Source organism: Dryobates pubescens, chromosome 11 (genome assembly GCF_014839835.1).
Source record: "Dryobates pubescens isolate bDryPub1 chromosome 11, bDryPub1.pri, whole genome shotgun sequence".
NCBI lineage: Eukaryota > Metazoa > Chordata > Aves > Piciformes > Picidae > Dryobates > Dryobates pubescens.
Genome location: NC_071622.1, coordinates 17,782,366 through 17,802,890, shown reverse-complemented (window position 1 = coordinate 17,802,890; position 20,525 = coordinate 17,782,366). Strand labels below are relative to the sequence as shown.

General features: G+C 43.9%; 1 protein-coding gene across 1 annotated transcript in view; it reads left to right on the top strand.

Moving 5' to 3' along the window:
- The first annotated feature begins 7,384 nt into the window (after positions 1-7,384).
- Positions 7,385-20,525, top strand: part of LRRC8D (leucine rich repeat containing 8 VRAC subunit D) — a 48,628-nt gene continuing 35,487 nt past the window's right edge. Inside the window, exons 1-2 of the mRNA XM_054165422.1 lie at positions 7,385-7,426; positions 19,618-19,758. The gene's annotated coding sequence lies outside the window, so the exon portion shown is untranslated. The remainder of the gene's footprint in view (positions 7,427-19,617; positions 19,759-20,525) is intronic.

Sequence of the window (20,525 nt, the reverse complement as noted above, 5' to 3'; positions counted from 1 at the left end):
AAAAGCAACCACCATGGAAACGCAATGCCAGAAGAGCTCTAGCTATAAAAAGATATGAAAGAGGCAAGCAAAAGAAGTGTCAGTGCTCTTTCTCTTGTAAGATTTAAGACTTAGGCTAACTTCAGAGTGTCTGGTTCTAAATAGCTCAAAGCACGAGGAGGGTATCTTAGTTACTCAGGGAGTGTTTTCTCTGTATTTAAATGTTAAAAAGGTCTGGCTATTCTCCCTCCCCCCACCCCCAAGGGGAATGCTCTGTGTGGAGCACTGTTCTCAAGTCAAATTTCAGAAAGTTTCAGTGGCAGATCAAAGCAAAGCAGTGAATATGCCTTTGTGGCTGTATAAATGCATCTATTGGAAGATGATGGCCATTTCTGACACACATGGCATGACAGCAATACCAACCAGCCACATCACAGCACCTACAAAGCCAGAACATGGCCTGAGCAGGAAAATAAATACCCTGGTCTTTCCATCTCTTGTTCCCCATGATCCTGGGTATAGCACAAGAGCAGACATGATTCATCCTACAGTCCCTGGGCAACTCAGGGGAAAACCGCCTGCTAATCTCAGTTTCTGATGTCAGAACGTATAATTAACCTGACAAAGCAAAATGTTATTTTGGGTTAAGGCATGATCAGACCTTTATCCCACTACCTTTTCCCATGTGGAGATAAAATGAGTTGGAGGTGTTTGGGAGCAGGGGAGATACATGTTTAGTTGGTTTATGGTGGCTATACAATGTTAGCAGTGAATTCACTGCTGTGTAACACATAAAAACATCACCAGTGCTGTCTCAAATTAATTTACATTCGAGGTAAAGAGAAGAGAGAATGATTTGTAGATTACAGTAACCTATTTCCCTGACAGTACACATACATGCAATACTCCTTCTTTGCCTTTGAGCAGGAGATGAAGCAGGTTTTCAGTGTGTGCTGATTGCCACTGCAGCTGTGGATAGGAGTCACAGGAATACACTTGCAGCCCAGAAAGCCAACCATATCATGGGCTGCATCAAGAGAAGTGTGGCCAGCAGGCCGAGGGAGGTGTTTTCCCCCCTCTGCACCACTCTCGTGAGACCCCATCTGGAGTACTGTGTCCAGTTCTGGAACCCCTATTACCAGAAAGATATGGATGTGCTGGAACATATCCAGAGAAGGGCCACAAGGATGATCAGAGGGCTGGAGCACCTCTCCTATGAGGACAGGCTGAAAAAGTTGGAATTGTTCAGTTTGGAGAAGAGAAGGCTCCGAGAAGACCTTATTGTGGCCTTCCAATATCTGAAGGGGGCCTACAAGAAAGCTGGTGAGGAACTTTTTAGGGTTTCAGGTAGTGATAGGACTGGGGGAAATAGATCCAAGCTAGAAGAGGGTGGAAGTAGATCAGACATCAGGAAAAAGTTCTTCTCCATGAAGGTCGTGAGACACTGGAACAGGTTGCCCAAGGAGGTGGTGGAAGCCTCATCCATGGAGGTTTTTATGTCCAGGCTGGATGTGGCTCTGGGTAACCTGGTCTAGTGGAGGGTGTCCCTGCCCATGGCAAGGGGGTTGGAACTAGATGATCCTTGAGGTCTCTTCCAGCCCTGACAATTCTATGATTCTGTGAATGCTTGGAATCTTTAAGGTGTTTCATCTTGAAGTAGAGTGGATAGTGTGATGCTGAAGAGAGAGTGGATATCTAATTGCAGAACCATAGAATTGTTTCAGTTGGAAATGATCTCGAAGATCATCAGAGTTTTAGGGACTGGCATACTTTGTTTTGTTCTCATTGTACTTGAAAAAGTATTGGGAAGAGGATTTCAGAGGTGGAATTATATCATGCTGTTGCTATGTTTTCCCTTGGGTAGAGTCTCTAGAATGGAGCAATTGATTTTGTTTGATCTATAATATGTACACATAACCAGCAGAAACTGCTGCAGTTGAAGGGAAAAGATTAGTATAGCCATTTCAAGCAAAATCAGCTTCTCCTAGTGCTATGGTGGCAAGTCTGGGTTCTGCAAGCTCCCAAGCACAAACACAGCAGCCCTGTTGCAGTTGGTGAGGTCAAAAAACTGCTCCAAGTCCCTGCTCAAGGAATCTCATTTTTAAGCAAGCTTTCTCTATTCTCCTACAGAATGACTGGTGGTTTCTTTGCTCTGTGGGAGAATAGGAAGACAGAAGATGGAGCTTGTGAAAAAGAAATTATATATTGTTCCCTTATCACCTCCCCACCTCCCCCCCTGCTCCTTCTCAACTGTTCTGGTTTATGTGGTTTTGGTTTATTTTGTTGTTTCTTTTAATGGTCCAGCTGAGTGAGTCCTTAATCTGGAGATCAGTCATTTGCAGGGACTAAGCATTTTGGTGCCACTATGTTCTTTCTCTTTCCTCCTGACGCTCAGAAAGCTGTACCCAGCTGTGTACCTCATTACGCCCTTGCGGCTAGGCTATTTTAAAGAAAACTTCTACTGAAGAAATAACAAAGCCAGCAAGTGCTTAACTACTGTAACTGTGGGATGAGGCAAGTAAAGGTTAAGTGCTAGTATAGGTACAGCTAGGCACAGCCATTTCACTGAGAAAGCCAATCAAGATCTGAAGAAAGAAGGATTTTTAGGCATGATATGAAGAAAGAAATAATAGACTAAATGTCTGGGGGGACAGGGGAGGGGTGTTTGTGTAAATTGTTCCAGCCAGCTGGGCTGGACAAGCTGTGAAAGCTGTAAATTTTTTTAGTCTTACTCTGCTGATTATGGTTATGATAGAATCATAGAACAATTTCATCTGGACAAGAAATCTAAGATCATCAAGTCCAACTGTCAACCCAACACCACTATGCTCACTAAAACACATCCTGAAGTGCCATGTCCAAATGTTTTTTTTTTAACATCTACAGAGAGAGTGACTCCACAACTTCCCTGTGTGAGAAACGAGTTCACTGCTAGATTTTAAATACAGTTTATTATAAAATAAAGGCAAAACAGCGCTGGGCCCATAGCAGATTCACTAGAGGCACCATAACAGCACGAGCTGAGCTTATATAGACATCAAACATACATATTCATACATATCTCCACAAATCCCTTTACATTTCCCAAGCATGCTCCCATACCCCTCATTCCCAGTCCTGCCTGTTGCTGGCTATGGTCAGGGCTGGGACAAAGGTTTGCACTCTTGACTTGGCCAGTCTCAGACATCTCGATGCCTTACCCTCCCTCCATTTCTCTCCCAAGACACATCCTACACAACACAGACTACAACAAGCCAATCAGCTTTAGGATCGAACCCTGAGGTCCCAAGCAACAATGGCACCCACCAGCACCCACCTTCCCCTTGCAAAAGCCAAATATAACATTTCTCACACCTGGGCAGCCTGTTTCAATGCCTGGTCACTCTTTCAGTAAATAAATTTTTCCTTATACCCATTCTAAACCTCCTCTGGTGCAACCTGAGGCCACTTCCTCTTGTCCTATCCCTTGTTACTTGGGAGAAGAGACCAACAACCATGTCACTACCACCTCATTTCAGATAGTTGTAAACAATAAGGTCTCCCCTCAGCCTCTTCTTCTCCAGATTAAACAACCCCAGTTTAATCCCAGGTTTTTAATTTTCATTTCCTATCCAGCCTCCATGCTTAGCATCTAGTATTTGTGGAAAACAGAGTAAGCAGAAGAGGTAGAGATTGTAGAAGTAGTAAAGTGCAAAATTAAGAAAATAGGAAGAACTACACAGGTGAAATGGACTCAGTCACAGACTAACCTCCTTTCACTTTGAGGGTGGCAGAGCACTGGAACAGGCTGCCCAAAATGGTTGTGGAGTCTCTGGAGGCATTCATAACCTGCCTGGATGTGTTCCTGGGTGACTTACTCTAAGTGATCCTGCTCTAGCGCATGGTTGGGCTCGATGATACTGTGATACTGTGATAGTCTTGAGGTCCCTTCCAAACCCAACTATTCTGTGATTCTGTGGCTTTGTATTATTGCAAATGACACAGAAGAACTGGTGAGCACAATGTGGAGTCCTGGACATAATTAGAAGGGAGAAGAAACTGCTTTTTATCTAAAACAGTTGTTCTAATGTTTTAAGACAGGGAGAATCCTTTTTTTTCAGCATAGACCTTTGCCAACACCACCTGACCTCAGGGCAATAAAAAGGCTGCCAACACATTGTTTAGTTTTGCCTGGGAAATTAACTGCACTGCTGCTGTGGGAGAGCATGGGGCACGGAGGTGGCACTAATGGCTGCCTGGGTGGCAAGTGGCAGATCAGAGCTGATAAACACAGCTGCATGCCCAGCCCCATCTTCCTGCCCACGTGACTGAGATGAGCACCATGGGCTGAACTGTTCAGCACTTAGAAACCATTTTTCTTGGCACAGATGACCAGTATCCAAGAGATGTGACTCATACACTCCTCCTTATTTAAACTGGAGTCTTCCCCTTCAAGTTTTGCCCATTCCATGGAGCTGAATTGCTATGTTTCTGGAGAGAGGAAAGCCAGCCCCTACCTGTATCTCCCTTCTGTGTTGCCATCTGTATTTCTTCCCAAGTAATACTTTAAGTATTACCCTTCATCTTAAATTTGCTTGGGAGAAAAATATGTTATTCCACTCAAAGCCAGGACTGAAATATTCCTCAGTTTCCTCACTGTTCTTGGAGGAACCACTGGCAATCATTATTTTTGGCACAATTTCTTCCTTCTGTTCACCTTCTGCTGGTGTCCCTCCTGCACTTGGCTCCTTTGAACTGAGCTTGGACACACACTAGACAATGTCAAGTAGGCATAGCTGAGATGCACAGGATGGCTGTCTGAGTGAAAGAAAGGAAGAACTGGAAAACATATCAGAATAAATTATTAGCTTTTCAACATCACTGAAACAGTAACTCTACTGACTGGGGGACCTATATACACTAAAAATTTTTAATGATTAAAAAATGGGGATAATGCTAATGTAGAAATATCTGGCATTTTCTGGCTAGCAAAGGTTAGGTCATTTGAACAATTGAAGCTAAAATGCAGCTTTAAAAACAAACAGAATAGATGTATCCTGTGAGGAATCTGGCTGCCTAACTATTGCTTGTTAATACAATCACTAACTCAGTCCTCTGAGCCACAGATGAAAATAACAATATGATTTTATTTTAATTGTAAAGGGCCAACATCAAAACTGTGCAAGTGGAAAGAAGCCATTTTTCCTCCACTGTTTTTCTGGCACCTCTCTTGTCACATGGAGTAATGTGGAGCTGATTTGTACTTCTGCTGAAACAACTCTATAGCAGGATAACAGCTGGGACATATATTTGCCCCAAACAGAGCTCTTCCAGGTTTTTAACTCTCCTCCTCTCTCTTCTGTCCTACCTCAGTGTGTCCCAGGGCAGACAGAACCAGAAAAAGCAATCTGGAAAGAGCTGCCCAAAAGCACTAAGGCTTGAGCCCAAAGACCAAACCTGAGACAGTGGGAGAGGTCTTTGCTAGAGAAGCTTGAAATGAAGGAACATGAGTTTTAAATTAAAATTTGAGTTACCTTTAAATACATATTAGGAAAAAAAAACCCAAAACCACAAACCAAACCAAAAATCCCCAAGCAACCCAGCACACATTCCTTCACACTTATGATTGCCCCATCAGAAGGGAACCCTAATTGCATCTGGATCTACCTAGTTCCAGGTGTCTTCTGCCTCAGGTCCCTAGAGCTATTTGCTTGTTTTTGCTGGTGTGCCTCTGCTTAGCTTGGTGTCTTGATTGCCAAGTGAATGTGGATTCAGCTAGCTCTGACCAGCTCTGGCATTTGAAAAAAATCCTTTTTCTTCCGCTTGATTTTCTCTGCCAGCTGCCTGCGACTCAGGATTTCCCAGCCAACAGCTCTTGTTATTATCCGTTTTCACTTGCCTTGATGTTTACCAGATTGGACTGCTTTTATCTCTGTTAACCCTACATCACTGTGGAGTTCCACTGTTGCACTACATGCAGCTTGGGCACCAGGTTCCAAGCAAAAAAATAAATAAATAGGTAATAGATTCACCTCATGGAGGAAACAGCAAGGTCTAAAATGCTAGCCAAAAATAATGCAAGCATTGATGATGATCTCATGGAAGAGAATAACTAAAGGCCAAATGAAGGTATTAAAAATCAAAGCTTAAAATAATTGACAGCTCATTAGACTAAATCTGAACTCTGCTAAAATTCTCCACCAGATGAAAATGCTGGTATGAAAATAGTGCTGAACAGCTGAGAGCAGGACAAGCTGGCCTGATTTTCTCTGCTCTCAGAAGTTGAAGTGCTGCTAAAAAGTGCTTTCATTTGTAACCCTAGATACGTTTTAGAGTCATTTAGACCAGAAGGTCTCATTAAAAATTACTCTAAAATATAAAGGGGCGATTCCCAATCTTTAAAAGGCTGAAAAACTATTCTGGACAAGCGCCTAAGGACCATTTTCCATCTCCAAAATGGAGAAAATTTTGGAAGAAGATTAGTCAGTACTTTCTTATGATGAAGTTCAATATAATTTCAAAAGTGGTAGGTTATGCCCAGTTCAAGCTAAAATCCCCACCAGCTCTGGTCACTTGTCAAGTTAGTGTTCAACAACGACTTCAGGACGTTGTACTATTTCATTAAAATGAGGAAAGAAGTTTCTAATGATTTTGGGGTGTCAGTTCGACTCCTTCTGCAGTGTGCAGTGTTCAGTCTCTAGGATCGCAGTGGAGAAATTGGTTCCTGCGACCCAAACAGCTGCCACTCGTCTCTTACCCCCAAGCTAAAGCTGCCTTTGACTTTTTGCTTCCCTAAGAGGCTCAAGATAGATGCAAGAAAAGAATGGAGTTTGTCCCCCCAGATAACATTGTAATAATTGAAACATAAGTTTAGCTTGTCACTAGTTACCTCACGTACTACACCTCATTAACCTGCACAATGAGAATAACGTGACTCGGTGACTCTCTAAGCCGTTGGACGTTGCGCTTGTCACCGCTATCGCTCCTAGGCGCGCCCCGCAGACACAGCTCGGCGCCCCGCATGAGGATTTGCTCGAGCCTCACTTAACACCCCCCCGGCTTCCCCGTGGTCATATGCCTGCAACTCCGACGCCCCGCGGGCACCTGAGCTCGGCAGCTGCGCGGGGGGTGAGCAGGCAGGCCCGCCCAGGCTCTCACATGCGCGGCGCCGCGGGAGCCATTGGCCGCCGCTGGGCCGCGGGCGGCGCTCTCGGGTGCGAGGCCGGCCCCCGCCGCCGGTGCTGTCCGTGCGCCGGCCCATGCTGGTGCGTGTTGCATGCGGAGAGCGCGCTGCAGAGCGCTGCTAGGAGCCGAACCCGACGCCGCTGCGCCTGCCTCCGCCGCTCGCATGGCAGCTCCACGGGAGTGACCGCCCCGGAGACTGTTTGTGTCCCCACGGCACGAACCGCACAGCCCGGCCCGGCCGGGCGGCTCTCCGGGTCCCCCAGCCCGTGGGGTCGTCCCTGAGGTGAGGCGAGCGTGGGGCTGGCGGGAGGCTGTAGGGCAGAGGTCAGAGGGGCTGCTGAGGAGAAGCAGGAGGGGGCGGCATCGGCACCGTACCTGCCGCTTTTTCCTCCAGGCGCCTTCCGTCGTGCTTGCCCTCCTCTTTTTTCCTGCGTTCAGAACGGCCTGCATTGGTTTGATGGTGGTGCTGCCAGAGCCGGTGTGCCTCCGGGGCTCCTCGGCCCGTTGATGCAGCCGCCGGTGGGATCCCGAGGAGCGCTGTTGCTCGCCTCGGTGTCTCGCCGGGGGTGCGCATCCACGCTGGACGTGCCCACATGTGCGGGGGGCGAGCGGGGCCCGAGATCTGTTGTGCCGGGCGGCGGCGATAGCACGGCCAACCCCGGCTCCGCGTCCGCAAAATGCGGCTGAAAAAAACAAGAGAGCCCCCTTCTAAGACCGGTGGCGTTAAATCCATGTGCGGACCGCCAGCTGTGGGTCTTTTGTATGGGGTCAACTGTTCTCGGTGCTGCACCACACGCAGATAAAAGAGGCCTAAGCCAGTCAATAAAACATATATCGAGGATAAAACCAGCTTATGTCAGAGAATCGTCCGTGTTTTTTCGAGGCATGTCTCCTCCCTTCCCCCAGCTCTCCGATACGTGGCAATATCGACTCCGTGAGGATCTCAGCCTGGCACAGCAGCTCCGCTGTCTTGCAACCTCCATTTCCCCCCCCGTCCTCGTTATCAGTACTGCCACTGCTGTTAAACACAATTCGAGCACAGAAAGCTTGTGGCTTGCCCAGCATCCTTTAGGGAAGTCGGTCTGCGGTCAGTGGGGGGATGCAGGCTGTGCATTTGCAGTCCGTGCCAGTTTCTCTTCTGGACGTTCCCAGTGTCTAAAAACCATGAGGTAGGTTACTCAGACTGGAAAATGGAGGACGGTAGTGGTAACCAGCCTGTTGTTTGGTGGAGTAAGTCTCAGCAGTACTTCCTGTAATGGTGGTGGTGCTGAAAGTGAGGTTTTACTTGGTTTAGTTGCTGGTGCTGGAATGAAACATCCTAAGTAATCGTTTTGGGATGCTAGCTACTCATAAGCATTGTTGGAGCTTTGGGTTGTTTTTTTTGAAAAAGGCAGAAGCATTTTGTATTTTTTAGTATTATGTCTATCAGCTGTGATAGGAAAGACTCATCTTTTCTGCCTCTAAGACAAGGTGGGGAATGAGAGAGTGCATTAGGATGTCAGAAATTTGCAGGAACAGAACAGATTTTGATGCCACCGCTCTGAGTTTTCAAAAAAGCACTTTTGTTTGTTTGTTTGTTTTTTTAACTCTCCTCTGCCCTTTTCTCAAACTTTGGGTTAGTGTTCTTTGCTCTTGATTGCTATCTTAAATTAATTCCTCAAGTCTTGGTGAGAGACCAGGGTTGTATTCATTCTTTGTGATTTAGAAATCCCCTATAAACCTTTTATTGTTAGTTGAAACTGATTTATGAGGTCCTGAACTAGGAATATGCTACTCAGGCTATGTATTCTGTACATCAAATTCTTGATGTTTCTGAGCAAGCATTGCCTTTATTAAGTAAATTAATTTGTTGCTTTGTCTGTATCTTGCTTAGTGTGAAAAACAGTTGTGTTACGTCTGCTCCATTTTCTTGCACATAACAAGCAAGAAATATTTAAACAGATACTGTCATTTGCAGTCGAGATTGTATCTTTATCAAAACAAAGTTTGCAAAGGCTACCTGAGGTAACGGGGGGTAGAGCAGCATTAAGCAGTAATTTATTTTCTGAGATTCAGATATGCACAATAAGATCTCTGTATCAGCATTGACATCTGTGGGGGGATAGTAACCTGTCCAACATGTTTGGATCTGGAAGAAGAATTCTAAAGCAGCAGCATGGGCAGCAGAGAATGTCTGTGTGCTGGGATCACAGAAGAGTAATTATTAATAGAACAAACCTGTATCACAACAATGCAAAGAGAGTGAAAGTGTTTAGGTGCTTACTGAGGAAAGATTAACTGGCGTGTGTTGCACTAACACAGCCAAATGTGAAGTACAGTTCTTGTATTCCAGCTCTTAGTCCTGTGTTCCTGTTACCTCAGACAAGTCTCTCTCTTCTGTAGCAGAAGGTAGGTGGTGGGATGGAGATACTCTACATCTTGTGTGTGGACAGGTTTTTTTGACTGCATGCTCAGAGACCGTAAGAAAACAGCTAATGCTGTTGGTGATATGCTTGCAGTAGGTCCTGCCGGTGACAGGAGGGTAAGAGCGAACACTAGTAGAGAAAAGGATACATACATCCCTGTGGTCAAAAGCGTTTGTAATGGAGTGTGTGGTGGCTTGCTGCAATTTTTATAAGAAGCCACTGTACTGAAATTTCCAATCCTGAAGTTCTTTTAATTTCTCCAGGTCCTCCCGTTCCTTCTGTGTGTCGAGGTCCCAATTGAAACTCTGTTGAAGCCAGCAGGGCTATAAGTGGATTTCTAATCTGGTCTTGTGTCACTGGCTGAATATCTTTTCCCTCCTTGTGCTCTGATGGCACTGGCTGCTTTGCTAGTTCCTCTTGCTGCACACCAGTGGGCTGTCTTGGGATGACTTGCAGCCAGAGTGCTGACTCAGCACCTCAGCTCAGAATCGCCCTTCGCTTTCGTCTACACCACGAAGAGCCAGAGAGAAGTTTTGATACAGATACATGGACACAGTGACCACTGAGGATGAATTAGTGTTCTAATGCTTAAAATGTTTAATCAGTGTGGGGCCGGTAAGGGCTGTTTTATCCAGAAGTGGCCCAAGTCACAAATGATGTCATGAGAGAGCCCAGTAAGCCGGTTTCTCAACTGGATGCACACAGTAGAGTTTGAGAGTTAGTGTTTTACCAAATAATGAACTCTGGAGGTTTTTAATTTCTTTTTTTAAAAAAATAATTTGCATCTGCCAGTCAATTTGTAAAATTGCTATGGATGCCTAAATTTTATAAACCTCATGTAGCAGTATTTGTGTTGTACTCAAATACGTATAAAGCGAAAAGAGCAAAACACGTTATTTCATTTTCTGCTGTTTCATTTTCTCTATTTTTTTTTTTGCTAGATTACGTGCTTCTCTGGGGTTATTTTTGTGGTTTTTTTCTTTTGTTTTAGTTTTATTTTGCTTATTTCTTGTCTCTTGGAGGTGGGAGGTGTATATCCTGTTAGAAAAATGCTACCAATGTATTAAGGAAAATGGAAATAATCTTCTTCAGAAGCTTTACATTTAGATAAAGACTTGTCTGTGCTTTCACATAAGTAATATTTTAATATGGTGGAGGGGTTTTTGGGTGATTGGTTGGGTTGGGTTTTTTGGGTGGGTTTTTTTACTAATTATATCTCAAGCAGTGAAGAGTCTGACGACTCAAGCTGTGCCAGGGGAGGTTTAGACTTGAGGTGAGGGAAAAGTTCTTCACTGAGCGAGTCATTCGTCATTGGAATGTGCTGCCCAGGGAGGTGGTGGAGTCGCCATCCCTGGAGGTGTTCAAGGGGAGATTGGACATGGCACTTGGTGCCATGGTCTAGTTGTGAGGTCTGTTGGGACAGGTTGGACTTGATGATCCTTGGGCTCTCTTCCAACCTTAGTTATACTGTGATACTGTGACTTTACTATATAAAGACTTGTGCACATGATTAGTTTTCCACACACACGCAGTCTCATGAGCACGCGTGTATTCACTAAGGCTCTCTGGTGTCATGGTAAAAGTGCTTGATCTTGGAAGTGTTTATGATTGGCTGTGATGTTGAGGTGCTGTGAGCCTACGCTTTTACGTGTTTCCCAGACAAGAAATGAAATGCAGAGATCAGTGTTTGTGAAATGCAGTCTTCTAGCAGATACCAGCATTATATTTTTACAGGTGATTGTAATTAGTGTTTCTAAACTATTCTGTACATCTTACCTTGAGAGCACTTTGAGACATGTTTTACCAAAGTCTGACTTGCTTCTGCTGGGGATGGGTTTGGCTCAACATCTTTTGGTCTAAGCAAATCGAGTGCATTTTTCTTTTGACCATATGGCAAAGAATAGGTACTGATGGCGTGTCAAACATTTTTCCCCATCAGAGTTTCCAAACAAATTTAGGAAAGAGCAAAGCCAGTATTCCTAGTGTTTAACTTCTTGAGAATCATCCTGGGTTTTGGCTTGATGAAAAGGAAAGTGCGTCACAAGTCAAACTGGCACTGTCTCATATCATCAGTAATGCTCATTTCCACATCATTAATTTTTACTGACGCTGCTTCAATATTCGTTTCACCACAGAATTCTTTAATTAAAAGAATTGAAGCTCTTCTTGCTTGTTTCTATGTTCTCTTCAGCTGTATTCTTCCAGTCTTGAAAGAAGAGCTTCCTGTCCCCCTTTAGGAAAAGGAAGGGAAGAGAAGCTCAAAGACCTTCATGTAGCAGTTGCCAGAATGTTCAGGGAAATATCCTTGGAAGGAGGAATCTTGTTTTCTTGGAATCAAGCCAGCAAAATGCCACTTCTGCCCAACACTTGGAGGTGAGCAGTAGCATGGGAAGACAGTATGGTTGCACCAGGGACCTGTTTGTTTGCACTGGTTAAAAAAAAAAGCCCAAACTAAAAACAACCAACAAAACATTCTTTTTTCTTCTTTCTTCTCTTTAAGTATATATCAGGGTATGAAAACATGTTCCTGTAGTCTCAAAACTGTTGCCTATCTATAATTTTCCTTGTTTCTACTTGAGCTCTTTCCTCAGAAAAATAACACTTCTAAGATGGAAGGAGTTGTGATATTCAAGACTTCAGAAACAATCATAGTGTAAAATAGACCCATCCCTTAGGGAAGGAGGAAAGTTTATTGCTCAGATTTTTTTCTTTTTACAGACCCTTTTCTTGGTGAGGGTAGCTCTGATGAAGCAGAAAAAATAAGCAAGCTGAATGTGTGTGGTAGCCTGCAATGGATGAGGCTAGTAATCACCTCTGTTTACCATGGTCCTGCATTTTGTATTGTGTTATCAACAGAAAAAGTGACGGTTTGTTTCTTGTCACCTGCCTTGGTGTTTAAAAAGAGCTCTCTCTATATGGTCTTTTTGTCATGAGTTAGGCATCTTGGGTGTTGTTTCTTATGAAGCTCCTCTTTGAAGGAAAATGCAATGAAAATTCTCACACCTAAAGGGTGGTCTTAAGAGATAATGAAATGCTTTTGCTTCTTTTTTCTATCAAACATCTCTTCAAACTGTTTGCTGTGAATTTAAATTTTTTAAAGAAATGGCACATTTTCCAAACTGGGGTTTTAAAATCTCTCTACTCATTTGCTCTCAGGACTTTTTTTTTTCCCCAGGTGTGTCTCCTGGTGGTCTCCCTTGTATGTTGAGATTATGGATGGGGACACCTAAATACAGATGTCTCATCTATGACATTCAATTGGAGCCAATAAATGCAGTAAGACTCAGAGCAAATGGTGTCCTGGAGCATCTGCTATATGGACCCTTTCCCTAAATTAATGATGTAAAAATGCATACAGAAAGTTTAAAAAACCCAAACAAACCATAAAGGATTGTTACAGCCCAGCAGAGAAGCAGCAAGGCAGGCTCCTACCCACCCCCATGGAAATTAATGGCTACTATGCCACAGACAAGATGCAGGATTTGGTGTTGTGTTGGTGTTGTGGTTTTGTGTGTGTGTTGTTTTGGCTTTTGGGGTTTTGTTTGTTTCCTTTGGACTTCATTCTTTGCAAGTCAGAACTGAGATAAACTTATCGGTAAAAGGTGTTCATGAGTGCCCTTGGGTTCTACAGAAGCCATGGCTGATGCACCTTCTGCCTCTTCAAGCCTGGTCAATGCTGCAGGTACCAACATGCTCACCAAAAGCAGCTCTGTTTTGTTGGGTGGCCTTTAGTTGAAGTACTTTATTCTTGCTGCAGTGATTATAAGCCTGGGATGAGAACTCTAATGGCTCCATAGGAGAAAACAAATTTGTAGGAAGTGTATATGAATATGATGTCTAAATATCTGTTCATCAGCCATCCAGGGATGGGAAGAAAAGTGAACTTGCACACTTCAGTTGATGTGAGAACTTGTATAAAGAACACTTGAAATAACCCCATTGCAGACTTGCTGAAGAGATTGATGTGCTAGAGATTGATGCAGTTCTGTAATCTTGCAGTACCTTAAAGGCAAAAGAGAAGCTGGAGATTTTTCATATACCTTGTTGTATGCCCCTGCAAAGTTGATTTCATCATTTTGGCAATGAAAAATATAGTTCATGGTCTGTCTCAAACACACTGTTTATACAATGCTGGTTTGCTGATCATTGAAAATAACTTTTCAGTTAAAAAGCTTTCCCTGTGAATATCAATATTTTATACAGAAGTATTATGTAATCGACATTGTGTCACCATTACAGCCCAGCATGGAGGAACATGCTGTTAAGCTGATGTCCTTTGGATTGTTCAGTATAAATTTGTCCACTAAACCAATGCAAGTGTCAGTGAATGATTAGAGTAAATCTTGTGTATTTGTACAGAGATCATGGAAGGGGAGGATAAGAATTGTTCTATCCTGGCAGTCTCTGCGTTAAAACTTGAGTGAGAAGTGTGAAAGGTAGTGCAGTGGCTTGCTTTGTTGTTGGGCACCACTGTGGTTACAAACACTTTCCACATGCATTAGCAATTGCCTTCATAAAGATCCATGGAAGAACCAGACTTCATGCTTAATCTGACTGCTCTTTAAAAACACAAACCAAGAAGTCTACATACGGGGTTCCTCTCAATGGCTGCCATCCACAAACTTTGATGTACTTGCTTCTGTCTAATTAAATTAAGAAATAAAGACTAAACAATCTAGAATAGAAAAGGAACAGACAAAGGGGAAATGAAAGTTTTCATGCCCAAGTTTTTTTAAAGTAACATTTGCTGGTTTGTAAGCCGTACTAAATTTCTTCACTGCTTTACCTCATTGGCAGCATTGTTAGCAGGCACAAAAGGAAAACTGGCTTGGTAGTTGTGCTCCTCTCCTCCTACTCCTCTGACAACAAATACATTGGCTCTTAAAATCAGGAGGTGGAGGAGGGTAGATACACAAATGCTTGTTGGTGCTGCAGAAATTGTGAGTTTGGTCAGTGGTAGTGCCTTGATGGAAAGCATGTCTAATGAGAATAATGGGAGAAGAGTAATTCCTGGGAAACAAGTGGACTGGGAATTTGACAGAAGTATAGTAATAATAAATCAGGAAAATGAAAAATGCAGTGGTTTGGACAAGACTGTATTTGCAGTGGTTAATATTTGTGGTTGCACTGTGCTTTGTTTTTAGTGTAATTTGATTTGGGATGTACCTATGTTGAAAGATGAATTTAAGAGTGTCCTTATTAACATCAATTAGTTTAACTGAAAGGTGTTTTAAACCAGGCTGGGGTTACAGGAGCACAGAAACAGTAAAACATGCAGTAAACCCAGAAAATGGGGCATGTAAAAATGCAAAAGAAAATAGTGGCAGTGTGGCAAAGGAAAAGAAAGAGCAAAAATGCTGAGGTAAATGTGAGTAAATAAATATAAAAGAAAGTCTTAAAGGATGAATTTTTATGTAGTGTTTGGCACTTAAAGTACAGGAAATCTGTTCTTTTGAGGGAGTCTTTTCTCCAGAAATAGGGCTTTCATGCTTGCAGCTGAGTGGCCGGGCTCTGCCAGTTTGCAATCAGCTTGAAAGCATGTTGCCAAGTAATGCAGAACCCTGTGTGGACATACGTATTCATTAGATTGAATGGGTACCTGTAATGTTACAGCTTGAATTAGTACAGTACAAGCCTGGGTTTGGCTGAGTAGTTCTGCACCTGCCTAGTTTGTGTTGTGAAATTGCAGTCTATGTGCAGAGAAGTCCAGAGCAGCCTGATCATGACTAGTATGCAGCTGGTCAGTGCTCCTCCTCTGCTGTTTGTTTTGTGAATGAAGAGAGGATGGTGGCCTTCTATGCTCTGATAGCTTCTGCTTTCTGTCAGCCCAACCATGTTAAGCTTTTTCAGTATCTGATTATTTTCCTGCTTGCTGTCTGAAATTGTAAGGTCATAGATCTGGCTTGCTATCTGCTAAAGAATGTCATGCTAGAGCTACCAGCAGCAGCCCACTCTCTTGCTGCCTGTGCATCAAACAGCTTAATATGTAGCACTGGGAAATTTTGCCTGCTTTGCTCCTCAAGGTTTAATTTGTTATGTTGTGGTTATATTCCTGCCTTCTGCAAACTTCTCCTTGCTTCCTCTCTTCTGTTGCAGAAAGTGCTGGCTCATGCAGAGGGGAAGACAGGGTAGGTGCAAAGAGAAGAAAAAAATTACAGGCAGCTCCCAATATAAAGAAGGTGTTGGGTGGTATGTGAAAAGCTACAGTAAAATCCTAGTGTGGACAATGAATTCTGCAGGGAGCAGCAGTGAGATCCTGCAGGCTCACATGGAGTAGGAGCAATGTGTAAAGTGCCTTCCAAAGGGAGGTGTGGACAAGGGAGGTTTCAAGACCAGCTGGAGCAAATTTGAGTTCATACTGCTGTTCAAAGGGGAGATCTGCCTTCCTGTCCACCCACCTCTGCCTCCGTGGGGCAGGATGCTTCTCCCAGGCATACACCAGGGGAGAGAGTGGGAGTGTTCAGCAGCAGAATGACCACAAATTGCCTTAAGCTGATTACAAACCCCAGCTCAGCTGCAAAATGTGGTATTTATCTGTTTAGGTTACATGCTGCTTTTGACAATACTTCTGCAGTAGGTTTCTGTGCTGGTTTGGGGTTCCTGTGTGGTGGTTTGTTGTTGTTCTTATGCAGCAACAAGGAAGGAAGATGGCATTTTAGCCAAAGTGATTGTCAAATGTCTGCTCTTGGCTGGATACTTGGAGATACGTGTAGAACTGAGAATTACTTGGTTGTGCCAAAATGAAACCTCTAATGACTGGAAATGCTTTACTTACTGGCAGGTGGTTCCCCCCCCCCCCCCCCCCCCCCCCCCCCCCCCCCCCCCCGATAGTGAGATAGTGTGAATATTCCCCCTTCTGCTTTCTTTACAAAATTCATAGCAATTTGTTCTCGAAGTACATTGTCTGAGTCTTTTCACTATTAGCAAAGATTTATCTTTTTTTTCTTCCCTGTTAAGCACAACAGAAGTAATGTTTTCCTTAGTGGAAAATATGTCTAAGTGACTGCATGTATGAAGGCAGCCATGTATATAGGATGTGGCATTTGCAGGTTTCACGTGTTCTGTCTGAAGTGCCAAGTGTCTCGCTGTGATTTGAGACTGAATTGGCACTGGGTATTGCCAGCACTCCCATGTAAGTGGAGTCTAAGTCTTTCCTTCTGCTGAAGAGGTCTGTAAGAAGTATTAAATAAGGAGCACATGTACCACTTCTTATAATCTAGTCCCCTCTGGCCCTCTTTCATTCCCTTTAATCTTCTCAGTACCCACTGTCCCACATACTTACTCTAACAGTGGATGTGTGTTCTTAGAGCAGATGTTTCTTTAAGTAAGGGATTGCTTTGCTTTAATAAATTGTGGTTGTCACTTCAAAAATGGAAGGGGGAGCTAAAGGAAGAAGCGTAAAGAGAATCCTTCAAGTAGGATTTGGAACAAAATCAACAGGGATTTCTGTGGCAAAAACTGTGGGAAAGATTCCTTCGCTGGTCTTGTATCTGCTTGTGCACTGATCCAGTTTTCATGAGAATTTCTGCTTTAGGTGGCGTTTTGGTGTGGGATATTTTTGTTCGTTTGTCTTGAATTTTGTTTAAAAAACTTACAACTGTGTTTTTTGTCATTTGTTTCCTTCCACCTCGCTGCAGGTATGTTCCAGCTCATGTGCTCAGTCCCTTCTGGGAAGGGGAGGGTGGTGGTGATGGACTTCAGCAGTCTTTCATATTGTGATACAGCTCTTGAAGACGAGCTATCCTGTCTTTCCGTGCCTTAGCAAGTGTGGTGGTGCTGCTGTTTGGCCTCTCCTGACACCCTTCCTTAAAAGCTGATGCATTTTCAAAAAACACAGCCTTCCTGCTTTAGAGGTGGGGGCTGGCTTTGCCTTCTGTTTTCAAAAACTGTTTGTTGTCTTTGAGGTGGCTGCTGAAGAGGGGCTGGGCTCTGCTTAGGCCCTTCTTAGTTGGGTCTTTCTTGTCAAAAAAAGTTACAGAAACAGCTGAGGTGTTGTTTAGCCTGGAGAAGAGGAGGCTCAGGGGAGACCTCATTGCTCTCTACAGCTACCTGAAAGGTGGTTGTAGCCAGGAAGGGGTCGATCTCTTCTCTCTAGCAACCAGCACCAGAACAAGAGGACACAGTCTCAAGCTGCGCCAGGGGAAGTTTTGGCTCGAGGTGAGGAGAAAGTTGTTCACTGAGTCGTTCGTCATTGGAATGGGCTGCCCAGGGAGGTGGTGGAGTCACCATCCCTGGAAGTGTTCAAGAGGGGATTGGATGTGGCACTTGGTGCCATGGTCTAGTCATGAGGTTAGGCTCGATGATCTTTGAGGTCTCTTCCAACCTTGGTGATATTGTGATACTGTGATGGGTCCTGTGGCTGTGACAGCATTTTCTGTCAGAACTTAAGTACAATCCAAGGGTCTGTTCTGAAACCTGCTTGGAATAAACCTTTGTGAAGTATCTAATCAGAGCTTTTTCACTCCTGTGTATTTAAAAAAACCCAACAGTCTCTGAAAACTCCAGCTCCAGTGGGGTATGCTGGTAAAAGGGATTTAGTCCTCTAGAGACTGCTTGACCACCCCCCACTCTTTTGAAGGAATAAATTTTTCAAGATAAATATTTTATTTGTGTATTTGGCAGTATCTCTCCTGTCTCCTTATCCTGCATCCCTACTGCTAAGAAGAAACCAGGAACAGCAGGTTCCTGTTGACCTTTAAAGTGCTCTCTGTGGAAAGCATGACACAGGGCTTGTTGCTGTGGACTTCTGTGTGCCAGCAGGTGCCAACCCTGAAAAGGCCTTGAAAAATAAATGAAGAGAGAAGTGTGTGTGTGTGTTGATTTGGGGTGTTTCTTTGACTGCAGTGGCCAGGGGGCAGCTCGGGTGAGTGAGTGCACTGTTCTTGGCAGTGGGCATAGTCCGTTAACAGCAGAGCAGCTTTCCACTGCAGCTGCAACCAATGTGGCAGGGACAGGGCATGCAGCCAGTTGTCCCTCCCTGTGAGCCCTGTTCCTCATTTTGGGGGTCTGTCCCCATTTGTGGCAAGGTGTTGCTGCCAGCTGGGGCTTGCTAGCCTTGCAGTGAGCACCTTTTTGTGCTGGCATTTGCACTCTGGCCGCAGTATGTGGTGGTTGGCGGTGCTGGGGAAGGGTTCATGCACACAGCACTGCAGCTTGGCACAGCCAGGGCAGAAGAGGCATGAGAAGGGCAGTGACGCAGTGGTGGTAGCCAGCCTGCTGTGCATGGAAAGTCTTGCAGGGTCATTCCTGTTGCTAGGGGATTTTTTTCAGTTATGGAGCAGCATTGGTCTACATAGCAGCTTTCTCAGTGTTTGTTGATTGGAGGCAATTACTGTAAAATACTTGATTTATAATGAGGCATACTTAATAAGCAGCAAACTAAAATAAATACTCGTGAATTACCTGCTGGAGGCTGGCTGTTCATTTTGCTGTGTTGTTGGTTTCCATCTGTGAGCTCTGTTCAGCCCTGGAGTCTCGGAGTAGCTTGTGGTAACACAGCTGTGCTGGGTTCTTGGCTGGTGGAAATGTTGGCTAAAGGAGAAAGGGTGAGAATCTTTCTTCATCCATTTTGTTCATCCCAGGAATAGAGGTGTCATCCTGAGTTTTTCCAGGCAGCTTATTGACTCAAGGTGGGCTGCTTGCCTGGCATACTTCTGAACTGCAGCAGTTCAAATGTGAGCAAAGTGGCTGTGTGGAGCACATGCAGCATGCAACTACCTCATCGTTGGAGCCAAGTCTAGCTTTTATGGTGGTGTGTGGAAGTGGTGGCGTAGAAATAGCAATGCTCTTAGTTAGATTTGGATGAGCCAACATACTGAAGACAATGTGGGAAAGGGCAAATTGTTAGTTTGAGGGATCTCTGCTTTTCAGAAATATGGCAACTCTGAGTATTTCTGAAATTATTAAAATAAGACTCATGCTCAGTCTTCCCCAGATGTTGGGCGCTGGTGGCAAAAGGTTGAGTAACATTCTGCTTCTGTGTGACAGAGTTTCGGCATTTCTTTGACACTCCGCTAACGTGAACCCTTTATTTGGCCACTTTGATTCACAATAGTTTGTTTTTGTACAGGAGGAGTTCTGTGGCTCTTGTCAAAATGAGAAAGTGACCATCAGCACTTGGCTTGGTATTCCTGTCAGCAGAGCCTCCTGGAGCCAGTGCTTAGCCCAGCTGAAGCCAGAGGAGGAAGGAGGAGAAGCGCAGCCTGATCAGGTAGTGAGCCAGGAACGGCAAAAGTTGCCTGATGCCGAGTTGAAGTGAAGTTGTGGATGATCATTATAAAAATAGAGTTTTGTTTGTTATAAAGTCTTGTTAATGTGTGTGATACAATGGTGCCCCAGTAATGACAGCCACATCATTTGTGTGCCTGGTATGGGTACGTGTTACATGCTTGATTTCTGTAATACATCTGAAATAAACTACTGCAATCTTACCTTTCCTAGGGTATTTAACTTGCATATCTCATGTGCAGTGCATATCAGTGTATTTGCAAGAACCTGTATCCAGACTCCTTGTGAGTTGAAAAGAACAGGTCAGGAATGCTTTTAACAAATGTCTGAATGTTGAAGCACAATTTGATGTTCTGAGGAAAGAGTTTTTCCTCAGCTTTATTATCTATCCTAATAGGGAGATAAATGCAAACTTTGAGGACAATATTAAATGACAACCATAGAGCATGGAAAGGTTGCAGAGTGATGAGTTTTAAGACCAAACCAACTGACAAGCTTGTTAGCTGTGTTTTTGTTTTCTGAGATTCCAGTGACCTGTTCCTAGAAACTGTTATTTATGCATTCACATCTTTCAGATTGTCACACTCAAAAAGGTGCAATTAGGTTCATTTGGTTATACAAAGACAGAAGTTGAAGGCTTTGGTTTATTGCATTTGAATATTTTTTTTCTTACATAATTATACTTTGCAGTTCATGTAGAACTCTTCAGAACACAGGCCTTACAACCAAAACCATTGCATATTTATATGC